The 13,130-nt window shown below is 39.8% G+C and overlaps 1 long non-coding RNA gene across 1 annotated transcript in view; it reads left to right on the top strand.

Annotated features, from left to right (window-relative positions):
- The window catches only part of LOC113633527 (uncharacterized), a 46,964-nt gene that overhangs the window by 20,922 nt on the left and 12,912 nt on the right, over positions 1 to 13,130 (top strand). The window contains exon 5 of the long non-coding RNA XR_003438223.1: positions 12,436 to 12,613. This is a non-coding gene — a long non-coding RNA (uncharacterized LOC113633527). The remainder of the gene's footprint in view (positions 1 to 12,435; positions 12,614 to 13,130) is intronic.

The following is a 13,130-nucleotide window of genomic DNA, read 5'->3' as shown; positions in this document are numbered from 1 at the left end:
TAATCCGCTGCTTCTGAGGCTGCTGGGAGAAACTTCCCTTTCTCTTGTTTGTTCGCACAGCTCCTGGGCTTCAGCTTTTGATTTGGACCTGCCTCCGCGTGTAGGTTGCCTGAGGGCGTCTGTTCGCTCAGACAGGACGGGGTTAAAGGAGCAGCTGATTTGGGGCCTCTGGCTTACTCAGGCCGGGGGGAGGGAGGGGCACAGAATGCGGGGCGAGCCTGCAGCGAAAGAGGCCAGTGTGACGTTGCACCAGCCTGAGGCGCACCATGCGTTCTCCCCGGGAAGTTGTCCCTGGATCACGGGACCCTGGCAGTGGCGGGCTGCACAGACTCCCGGGAGGGGAGGTGTGGAGAGTGACCTGTGCTTGCACACAGGCTTCGTGGTGGCTGCAGGAGCAGCCTTAGTGTCTCATGCCTGTCTCTGGGGTCCGTGCTGATAGCCGCGGCTCGCACCCGTCTCTGGAGCTCCTTTAAGCAGCTTTCTTAATCCTCTCTCGTCGCATACCAGGAAACAAAGAGGCAAGAAAAAGTCTCTTGCCTCTTCGGCAAGTCCAGACTTTTCCTGGACTCCCTCCTGGCTAGCCGTGGCGCACTAGCCCCCTTCAGGCTGTGTTCAAGCCGCCAACCCCAGTCCTCTCCCTGGGATTTGACCGAAGCCGAGCCTCAGCTCCCAACCCCGCCTGCCCCGGCGGGTGAGCAGACAAGCCTCTGGGTCTGGGGAGTTCTGGTTGGATCCTCTGTGTGGGAATCTCACAGCTTTGCCCTCCGCACCCCTGTTGCTGTGCTCTCCTCCGTGGCTCCGAAGCTTCCCGCCTCTGCCACCCCCCTTCTCCACCCGCGAAGGGGCTTCCTAGTGTGTGGATACCTTTCCTCCTTCACAGCTCCCTCCCACTGGTGCAGGTCCCATCCCTATTCTTTTGTCTCTGTTTTTTCTTTTTTCTTTTGCCCTACCCAGTTACGTGGGGAGTTTCTTGCCTTTTGGGAGGTCTGAGGTCTTCTGCCAGCATTCTGGAAGTAGGTGTTCTGTAGGAGGTGTTCCACATGTAGATGTATTTCTGATGTATCTGTGAGGAGGAAGGTGATCTCCGCGTCTTACTCTTACACCATCTTGAAGCTCCTCCACATGTGTTATTTTCTATTGTTGCTGTTTGGTTGTAGCCTTTCTAGTGTGTGTTACGTGGCCTAACTTTTATTATCGTTTTAAGACTTTTCAAGAAAGCTTTAGGCTTTTCTCGTTTGTGCTCTCAAGCAGCGGTTTACACCTCCCTTAAATTATTTGCCACTACATCCTATAATCTCTTTCTTTGCCCCTTTACCCTCTTCTTGAAACCAGGATTGGCAGTCTTACTCCTTTTGTGTTTGCAGGGCTCGGTAATGCTTGTGAATGAATGAATAAAGGAATGAGGGCATTGTGGGGATGAGAAGTGTTGGGAAGTGACATTTCTTTATGATTACTGCTGTTGTGCCAGGTACTACTGCATAGTGCTAACATACTATCTCATTTAATTTTTATAAGATTAGTAAGAATAAGGTGTTATGGTCTTCATTTTATAGAAGGAGAAATTAAACAAGAGGAACTATCTTGTCACCCAGTCACCAAGCATAGAGCCTGGCTTCAAACCCGATGCTCTCTGAATCCAAAACCTGTGTTGATTTCACAACAACGTGCCACAATAGAAAAAAAAAAAAGACAATAGGGACCATTATTACTCTTATTACTACAACTATGACTACCTCCACTCATTGGATGCTTCCTGTGTGCCATATACCATGACGGCTATTTTTGAGCTACTATCTAATTTAATCATTTTAAGAATTTAGTGACTCAAACGTTATTATTGTTACAGACAAGTGAAATAGTCACTGAAAAGTTAAGTAATTTGTCCAAGATCAAACACCAGCTAATAAGCGATGAGCTCAAAACCAGGTCTAAGTGTAAAGTGTTTGTACTTCTATCAATGTAGGGGAAAATGCATCAAAGATCTGAAAGTTTACCTGGTTATCTGACGGGATGGGAAGTCAGTCAGGTAACCAGGCAACCAGAATTCCCAACAAATTTTTCCAAGTATTCTTGGTTTTCTTAATTGCCTCCAATCATGATTTTAGTGGTGTCAATATTTGGCTAAATCTATGTATAATGAAAAAAGTACTCTGTAACCCTAAAAGAATCTTCTGTTCGCTGACTTACTGTGTTTTAAATCACCTTACCTATAATATATGTAAAGTATAGTACATCTGATTGACAATTTTTTTTAGATGGTAACTAATTGGCTACTCCTGCTTTTAACAATTTGGTCATCCATCCATCCATTCAATACTTATGCTACATAGTCATTTTTTCTTTTATTGCATAAATTCTACCTTAGAGCTATGTGAAATACTGGTAAGAATTCATGGTAAAGATAAATAAGAAACATTATAACAAGTAGAGAAGATTTTAAAGAAATGTACTCTGATTTTATACTGATTTATATACTCTGATTTCAGAGTATCTTTCCAGGATTTATAGTAGGTTATTAAATATTGGAAATCCTCTACATGGTCATGTTTTGGAGGCAGGTATAAGTGGAAAAGAAGATGCATCATATGACTTTAAACTTCAAATAATTTTAATCAATGTATTGATTAAAATTCTCAATATCCTATTTTGATATTTCACCCATTCTTTTTGTGTCATGCTCCTCATTTCTCTTCATGCCTTTTTCAAGGTTTTTTTGTTTGTTTGTTTTGTTTTAGTTCAATAGAGACCTGTGTTACCATTTGGCATATGTCTCCCTTGTCAGTGACATCTTGAAAATTAAAAAAAATAATACCTCCCTCGCCTGCATCCACTCAGGTTGGCTGCCTGTAACTGCCCCGTGCTTCAAAATATGTTACCTTATTAAATTCTGCGACTTGTTCTGAACATTGTCTCTATAAATGTTTTGGAAGGGCTTTACTGTCAGGTCAGCTTTCTAAGGGCTAGAAATATGTCAGACCTGGCAGCCTTACCTTTATTTAAGAGCCAAAATACAAATAAGTAGATTACAAAGCAATCAATCAATACAGCATTGCAGGATGTTGCGGTTGGCATCGACCTCGAAGTTCGGCACCCTCATTTTACAGATGAGTAAGCTCATCCGTAAACCCTGCAGGAGCTGGGGTTTTGCCTTGACTCCGTTACAGCTGGCTGGGTAACCTTGGACATGCTGCTGTGCCTCAGTTTCCCCATGTGCAAGAGAAGCGCTTTCCCTTTCTTAGATAATCCCCAGGCATTTCCCCACTTCAAGTATTTATGGTGCCATGACAAAGGTGATACGTTGTATCTGATACATTTCTAGTTTTCAAAAAGCTTCTGACCTCACACAGAACATTCCTCTCATACTTTATGGGCTCTCCTTATATATTCTTTAAAAATTGGGCACACTGTCAATCCATAGTTATTGGCAAAATCATAACTTTTATTCACTGTTGAAAGAGTAAACAGACAAAGATCTTTTCCCCATTCAGAGCATTTCTTCACTTTTTTCCCTTCCTGGTTTGTTGTTGTAGAGTTGCTTGGGGATATTAGGTTACTGACCTTTGTTTTTCTTTCTACAAGAAGCTTTCACTAAAGTATTTGGGGGAGGGGGTGGTCATATAAGAAACAGTGACTCTCACGTGCAAGTAATTAAATGGATATAAGGCAAGAAAAAAGTGGCACAAATTTGAATTAATTTTCTTTCTGAAAACTTGTGGAGCCTAATCTGAAAGTTGTGTGCCAGAGTGCACAGGTTTTCTGAGAATATTACCTCTCTTTCGTTACATGGTTATATGGGTAAGTTTAGTAGCCTTGCGAGGCCTGGGCAGACAAGTTTGGCGATCTTGGCAAATAATCTAATCTGATGTTATGCACACTTTTCTACTCAACTGTAAAAATCTATTTCATTCAGATACCACCTGCTATTCTTATGGCAAGTCTTTAGAATAGAGATCCTAAATGTGTCTAAAATATGTAATATGTCTGTGATCGAAATAAATAGAGACTGGGGTGACTTAACAAACTTGCTTTTACATGTGCTGACCAGCATGTGCAGAATTCTCAAGTAGGTTATGTTAGCCTTCCCACTTTCAATGCCTTTATGGATGTGGTGTTTATATATCCTAGATTTTCCAGGGCAACCCTGGGTTGTAAATATTCTGTCCTGTTGTTCCCATAAGTAAAATCATACTTGTCAAGCTATGTGTCATGAGTTTGGGTTTGGAAAATATGGATGCCGTATGTCCATCAGAGCCTGTTTTTTTCTGGCCTGATACCTTACGCTATTGCTCTACCATGCTCTACCCCTAGCCCACTTCCCATTCTCATCTGAGGCTTGTTTCTGCTTCAGTCCACTTGCTCTCTGTGCCTAGTGTCTAGGGGGCAATGTGAAGAGTAAACTAATCTGCGCTAATGGACAAGCAGGAGAAAACGGGGTCAGGAGAATCTATACATCTAGAGTGTTCTCCCTCCTCCCAGGTAGCATAAGTGACACTCTGGAAATAGTGCCTTGGCTTTGCTTATCTGTAAGACAAAGTTGTTCTTTGGCTGGTTTGTGGGTGCAGCTTTCTTGGAGGAGACAGGACCCTCCTCATTTCACTGCAAGGTTGGCTTCCTACCCTGTCAATATCTACCCTGTCCGCCAACTTTGCATATGTGTCCCAGATATGATTAGATCCCTATAACGGAAGGAGAGGGGTAAAAGGCCAGTGTGCCAACTTTACTTCTCTGCCCACAATTATTTCTTCTGGTATGTGTACACCGCTCACATGCTCTCTTTTATAAAGTTGGAAAGCAAAATTGTTTTATGACAATATTTGCTGAGACAGCAAGATGAATCTATGCCTCTCCATTGTTAAATCCCTGTCCCCACCCAACCCTGACTTCAAAGAAATTTTTTTTTCTTTAATGAGGAGGCTAAGTTTAACATTTATAGAAAGATGGTTAGGATTATTTGAAATATTTTGTAGATTTCATGTTCATTGCCTGCCATTTTCCTTTTAGCATAACCTTGTTATTTCTGTTTATTTTATGTGACTTTATTATGTAAACATAAAGATTTCCACTAACTGTCCAAACAGCTTGCTTTTAAAATCTCTGGGCAACCACTTTTGTTTGTATCACCTTTTGTTTTTTCATGTCTTGGTTTGGTACTTAACTGTGATAAATTTCATCTGCATTTCCTTTAACTCTTTAAAAACTAACTCCTCATTCCTCTCTGTTAAGCAGTTTACCTTTCAGAAATTCAATCAGCATTTTTCGGGCACCTTATATTATCTTAAAAAGCAACATCAGTACCTTGGCTTTTCAGTGCTGAGAGCATTTGCTGAACCAGATGCTTTCAATATCATCTATTATTTCTAATCATACATGGTTAAGTCTCAAGATCAGTTTCTTCAGTTTGTGGACTATTTAGGAAACTAGAAGAGGGAGCAAGCACACGATGCCTTTAGAAACAGGATACACATTTAGTGTCATTATTATCCTAATCAATATCTGAGTAATTAATCTGCTTTATTATCAAATCCAGGCTTTCCTTGCAGTCTGTTATCAGTTTGTTGTTCCTGTTCTTTTATATCCACATTCAGCTAATTTAGTGCTGATCCTGTAGAGTCACCTGGTCTCTTCTGTTAACTGAAATCTTCTAATAATTGTATTTAACAGAGGCCTTGGTATGTATCAGATGTGTTAACTTCTAAAATCTTAACAACAAATCTGAAAGATTGGTATAATTATCCCCATTTTACAGATAGGAACATAAGTTTAGAGTGAGTAAATCATAATTTTTCAGTCTCACAGCTAGTGAGAATGAGGCTTAAATTCAAACCAAAGTCTGTCTGACTTTAAAACCCCCATTTCTAACCACTGTGCTGTAGTACTTCCTGTTAACGATGGATAAAGTTGTCTGTTATGTAAATCAACATAGTCACTGACGATGGACTTCCTTCTTTTATACTGAAATGTCCATATATGAAAGCATTTAATATTAGCCTTGTCCGGCTTTCTTTTTTTATTTGAAAAATGCCAAAAGCACATCATATATTCATAAAATTATATAAAATAAGAGCTGAAAAGACTTCCTTATCCTTCCAAGGTCTTACACTCCTTGGTGTGTATACTTTCAAAGTTCTCCTAGGCATATCTAGAGGTGACTCCATAGATACTTCCTTTTTAATTTTTCAAAGTCTTATCTTGAGGTTTATTACCAAAATTACTGTATCTTATTGCTTTCTGCTTGCATAGGGAACATATAAAGATTTATTCCTCAGGAAAATACTGTAAAATATCTTCATTTTTTTTCTTTTTTTATAAGGATTTTGAGAGTCAGAGTCTGTAAGCTGTTAATCAGTCAGGCAAATAGTTTTAAAATATTGACTTTTTTCTCCTTATATTTGCCCATTGTGAGACCATGGGGTGAGATATTTAGTCAAATACTTAATACTTCATACCATCTTTTTCTCTAAGTGGAGGGTTGGAGATTCTTACAGACCCTTCCCTCTTTTAGATCAGAAACTTCTTTTAAAAACATATTTAATATTGGCTCTTTGATGCTCCCATCCTCTACTAAAAATGGGGGTATTTTCATAATGACCAAGTCTGGGAGGCAAGGATGAAAGGGTAAAGGAAGGGCGGTCATCACTGCAGACATTCCAGGAGCACTTCTTTGGCTCCTTTGAATCCTTCAGAGTTGGTCTTGGGTAAAACTGCATAGAAGGTAGAGCTTGCCTTTGTCCTTTTCTTAACTAGGGCATTCTCCTTTCTGCCTTTGGACTCCAACTGAAGGCTGTAAACCTATTACATTTCCGGTTACATGCCAGGGCCTTTGTTTTCATGTCTTGTTTCTCTCTGCTGGACTATGTAAACCATGCGAGGCAGGGACCTTGTCTTTGTAACCCAGCATCTAGTTAGTTCTGAATCAATGGGTGTTAAATGAAGACAAACCCATATATGAGTGATTGGATGATGACGAATGCTGTTTGGACTCCCTAGAATAAACCACAGGGATTTTCAGTGGGGTATTAACATTAGCCTGAGAAGCAGAGTGTGCTCCTGGACAGAGCACAGGTTTGAAGTCATCACTCTCCCAAGCCCTCCACTTACCAGGAGTATGATCTTTGCTGAATTCTGAGGTTTTTGGTTTTAGCTGCTCTGTCTGTGACATGGGCATAACATCACTCATGGCCTGTGTTGCTGTCAAGATTCAACGATAAAATGATACAACCTGCCTGGTCCTGATTCAGACTACATTGACTTATTTATTTATTTATTTCAATTTTTAAAAATACTTACTGATGGTAAAGTACCCATAACATAAAATCAACTATCTTAACAGTTTTTTGTTTTTTTTTGCGGTACGCGGGCCTCTCACTGTTGTGGCCTCTCCCGTTGCGGAGCACAGGCTCTGGACGCGCAGGCTCAGTGGCCATGGCTCACGGGCCCAGCCGCTCCGCGGCATGTGGGATCCTCCCGGACCGGGGCACGAACCCGTGTCCCCTGCATCGGCAGGTGGACTCTCAACCCCAGCGCCACCAGGGAAGCCCTTAACCGTTTTTAAGTACACAGTTCAGGAGTGTTAAATACATTCACATTGTTGTGCAACCAATCTACTGAACTCTTTTCTTCTTGCAAAACTGAAACTAGATACCCATTAAACTACAACTTCTCATTCTCCCCTACCCCTGGCCCTGGGAACTACCATTCTACTTTCTGTCTTTGTGAATTTGACTAGTCAAGGCACCTCATATAAGTGGGATCTTACAGTGTTTGTCTTTTTGTGACTGGCCTACTGCACTTGGAATAATGTCTTCAAGGTTCATCCATGTCATAGTATGTGTCAGAATCTCCTTCGTTTTTAAGGCTGACTAATATTCCATTGTAAGTACATATAGACCACATTTTGTTCATCATTCATTCATCCCTGAACACTTGGGTTGCCTCCACCATTTGGCTATTATGACTAATGCTGCTATGAACTTGGGTGTATAAATATCTCTTCAAGACCCTGCTTTCAATTCTTTTGGGCATACACACCCAGAAGTGAAATTGCTGGATCACATGGAAATTCTATTTTTAATGTTTTGAGGAACTGACATGCTGTTTTCCATAGTGACTGCACCATTTTACATTCCCGCTAGTGGTGCACAAGTGTTCCAATCTCTCCACAACCTCTTCAACGCTTGTTATTTTCTCTTTTTTTGACAGTATCTAGCCTAAAGGGGTTGAAGTGGAATCTCATTGTGTTTCACTTTGTAGTCTCCTAATATTTAGTTATGTTGAGTATGTTTTTACGTGCTTTTTGGCCATTTGTATTTCTCCTGTGGCGAAATGTCTATTCAAATCTTTTGCAGACAATATAGAATTTAAATTGATAGCAATAATAATATGACTGCTACTGCTATGGATGACCATTCATTAATCTGATAATTTTTATGTGGCCTCATCTGTGCCAGAGCCCACTCTAGGAATTAGAGATACAACAGAGGGAACAATAGACAAAAATTCCTCCTCTCAAGGAGCTTACGTACAAAATAAATGAGTAAAATATAGAATATGTTAGGAAATGATAAGAGTAATGGAAAAACCAAAGTGCAGAAGGAAGATAGGAATTGGGAAGGGATTGGGTTTTAGATAAGGTGGCTAGGAAAAGCTTCCCTAAGAAGGTGCAGACAGTTTTGAAGAAAGTGAGGTAGTGAGTGGTAGCAGTATCCAAGGAAAGAAATTTCTAGACAGGAAACAACCAGCACAAAGCCCCAAGGCAGAAGTATGCCTGGCATCAGTGTCAGTGCCATTGGGCTGGCGTCCAGGGAAAGGAAGGATAACAGGAGAGGAGGGCTGAGGTAGGGGTGTGTGTGTGTGTGTGCACGCGCACACATATGCCCAGTCAGGTAAATCCTTGGAAGATTTGCCAGATAAAATATAGATGCTCCATTAAATTTTAATTTAATTTAATTTCAGTTAAACAACACATACTTTTTAAAAGTACAAGTATGTCCCAAATATTGTATGAAACATGCTTGTACGAAACATTATTCATTAAACTGGGCCCTTATATTTTTATTTGCTAGATCTGACAATGCTCCTCGTAGGTTATTGTAATGACTAGCTTTTACTCAGGGTCAGATGGGGAGTAACACCATCTGATTTAGCTTTAACAAGGTCACTTGCTGCTGTGTTGAGAATATACCCCAGGGAAGCAATAATAGAAACAGAGAGACCAGAGAGGAGGATGTTGCATTAATCTACACAAGAGATGATAGTAGCTTGGACCAGAGTAGTAGCAGTAGAGGTGGTGATAAGGGGTCAGATTTTGAAGGTCATTATCAATTTTATACATGTGCTTCTCCTTCTAGGAATTTTAAAAGAGAATATCCAAAGCAGGCAATGTTTTGTCTAAAGGAATGACTCTTCATTCATCCAAAAAAACATTTATTTAGCATTTGTACTGTACTAGCACTGACACCATACTAGCTGCACACAGTTAAATAAAAACCCAATCTCAGGACTCAAGGAATTTGTAGTGTAGCTGGCAGAATTCCGACTATGTGCTGTCTGGTTTAGGGGAAATACTCGAGGCAAACATGCTTGGTACCCAGAAGTCCTATCAAGTAGATGGCATCCATTATCTTATAAGAAGGGTGGCCATATAGTTTATCATCCAAACTGGGATACTTCTGAGACTGAAAGGTTGTGTTACTAATAATTACTCCAGGTAAAGAGCTGCAAATCAGCACTGCCCCAGGCGAACTCAGATCTAAGGTCTTTGTACTCTTGAGGTCCACTCCAATAGTGGTCTTGAGTACGGGTGGTGAGAAAGGGGCATAACATGTCACCGACTTGTAAACTTTTAAATGAATTCCCATGGTTTACCTATCAACCACAAGAAATAAAATATTTATTATCTAAAAAATTAGGAATAACATGCAGGCAAAATAAAGGAATATTGGCCACAGGGCAAGATGTTTGTATGTTTATCAGTTGGTTTGCCATAGATTATCTGGATGTGAATCTGTAGTTATCCTTATAACAAATGTTCCGTTCACTGTGTAGGGAAAAAGCATGGTTAAGTGAAATTTGATCTGACTTATAAAGAGTATAGAGAAAGCTCCTTATGCCTTCCTTTCTTTGGATGGTATTATTTTGGCTGGTCATGTCTTGCTTGTTGAAAAGTGCTTGTTATTCTTACTAAGTGACTTAAGGGTTTTTAGACATCACTATTATCCTTAGACCAATGAGGAAAAAGCATGTGAAGTATGTACAGCTTTATTGCAAGTTTTATGTGCTGGAAGTAAGGTATATATATCCTACCTTATGGAAGGAGTCTATTTTCTGCTACTGAATCAGGCCTGGGGGCTTTTTGGTCACTGCAGTGAGAGTGCTCATGAGTAAATGCAGATGCATTTTAGTGCATGGTAATGTGATTTTTAAAATTGTTCAAACAATCAATTTACTGTTGTCATCACATCTCTTCAGATTTTCCAGTGCAAAGTTGACACCATTGTTCTTATTAACAATTAAAAAAAAAGTTTTGGCCCTCAAGTTTCCATTATAAGGGATGCATTCTTGAAGTTATCGTTACATTAAAATTCTCACTACAAATGAAGCCAGCTAAAAATGTTTACCAACTTGAATTGAGCTCATCATGTTTTGTTTGCTGAATAGTGTTTTGTGATTTCACCAACATAAGAATGAGTCTCCAAACTATTTTTAAAAGTAGAGCTTTTACTCTAAAGAAGTGCTTGCCTCATTTTCTTCGTGCTACTCCAAACAAGATGTTGTTTATTACTTTGAAACACTATATGTAAACCCCAGGAATATGTTAAATATGATTGAAGTCTTGGCTGTCTTTAACAAATTGAAGTTTCCAGAAATTTAGCTGTGTTTAAAAACCAAAGCCATGTTTTCAGGAAAGATTTCTATTTCCAAATATGTGGTTGCCCAAACCTTTTATATTTTCATGTCAAATTCAGCTGCCAAATAACACACACTGTACCTTAGCTATAATAGCAAAACACACATAGACTTCAGATTTGAAGAAGCACTGCAAGAACAAGCATGATCATATTTCTTGAACTCGTGCTATGCATATGCATAGAAGTGTGTTTTAGCGTAAGCTCTGTAAGGCACCGGTCACTTGTACTGGTACAAATTGACACGCACAGCACAAGATTTGTACTGTGTGACAACTGATCTGGGAAAGTACAGGAATTCCTAGCCAGACCAAAATAGGAGGTCAAGGAAGTCGCTTTTATAATAATAGTGGTTATCTGTTGAATGTGTGATCTGGCAGTGATATGATATTGACCATAGGCGATTATGCGTATTTCTAAACTGGTTGTGATCAAGCCCGGAGGAAGAGAAATCCCCTAGTTTGTGATAAAAGGCTATTTATTGCCCTTTTATTTCCTTCATATGCTTTACTTAATCATTTATAAAAGACAAATTAAAAGTGAATACTAATTTCATTTTGTGTTTTATTCTGTATTCTTTCCTACACGTTAGGGATATCTATTAATACATGCTCTTAATAGTTTTGGCACAAGTTCAATGTCAACGAATGAATGAGGTACTCATTTTATAGTCTTCTTAAGGGACAATAATGTGGTTCAGTGACAATGTGTCTTTATTTCTTTGGGGGCAGGGTTCTCTGATATGAGTCATAAGGGATAGAGACCTATTAGTTATTTTTTTCTCAGCTAGTGCAATGATGCAAAATTTTTGTTCCACTATAATGCATTTTCTTAGAATGGCATTATCAGGAACAGTGTATAGATTAATGCCTTAGAAACTGGTTGATCACATGGGACTTTATTTTCCTTTATCCCGTCAATGTGACTGAAAACTCATATTCTATATTTTCATATCAATGACAATGTGATGACACAGCAAAGGAGTTTTATTGGCTTGCTGCACACATCAACTGTAGTCTTCTTTTCTTTGTGGAAAAAATATGTTTATTTTGAACAGGAAAAAAGAAACTTGAGCGTTTTAAGTATCAGGAAGGTGACGTTAGAGAGGATGTTGGCTGTTGTTGGCTGTTGTTTACCTACTCCGTGGGCAGAACAAGGAGAAATGGGATTGAATTTTAGTAAGACAGGTTTCAATTAGCCATGCAGAAGCACTTACATAACACACCACAATGGGTTGCAATGGCTACCTTCTTTATTCCCAGGGACTCCTTCTGCTATATTCACCAGGGCTCAGCACGGTGCCTGGCACAGAGAAGGTGCTCAACTAATATCAAATGAATAAAGAGAAAGAAGGAATTAGGGAGATGCTTATAAAAAACATAATAAGGTATTAATTTTAAGGTTTAACAGTGCCATTGTTTTAGAACATCTGCAAGGAAATCAAAATTGTAAATATTGAAGAATCTCCCTGGAATTTTAAAATGATAACAATATGCCATATTTACCTACACAGTTTCCATTTTTTCCTCAGACATTTTTCCTTTAAAGCAGTACAGTATAAAGGATATGGAGCTGTCATATTGGCAGTAGTGGGCTGGGAGACTTCTGGCTCCAGCACGATTCACTACTTGTGGAGAGCCAGGGCTATTAGCTGCAGTGGTTGCCTTCAAGAAGCCTCTGAAGATGGAATATTCTGGAGACGTTAAGAGGTACGCATTTTGCTATTTCTGAAGGGTTTTTCCACTGAGTGTTTTTATTTTTTTTGTGGGTGAGAGGGAATGTGGTCAGTTATATATTATTCTTTCTAACGTTCAGCTGAACCTCAAGAGAGGATTTTATTTGAAAGATGTAAAAAAAAAGCTTCAAGCAAGGAGCCAAGTGTAGCCACCAGACACTGAGGAGTTCTGAGTGCTCAGAGAAGGTACCCCTTCCACCACATGTGGACTGCTTGTCAGAGGACCGGCCAGTGCCAGATTCCAACCAGAGAAGGCCAGTCAGCATTGCACAGTGCCCAACCCTTGGGTTGGGGTTTGGTGGCTCAGGCTCCAGGGACTTCTGTGCTAGGTTTCTGGTGCAGATGGTATCTGGGGCTGATACGGGTGGGGCCATCTCATTCATTAGGAACTGAAGGCACTCCAGAGCTTACAAGTTTCATGGGCCTAGGAAAATATTTAAGGCTTGATCACAATTATATTGGTTGCAAATTATAAGAAATACAAAATCCAG

Source organism: Aethalodelphis obliquidens, unplaced genomic scaffold (assembly GCF_003676395.1).
Source record: "Aethalodelphis obliquidens isolate GAN/ISIS:26980383/991018 unplaced genomic scaffold, ASM367639v1 scaffold2, whole genome shotgun sequence".
Classification (NCBI taxonomy): domain Eukaryota; kingdom Metazoa; phylum Chordata; class Mammalia; order Artiodactyla; family Delphinidae; genus Aethalodelphis; species Aethalodelphis obliquidens.
The sequence above is the reverse complement of the archived record's forward strand: the minus strand, read 5'-3'. Positions and strand labels throughout refer to the sequence as shown.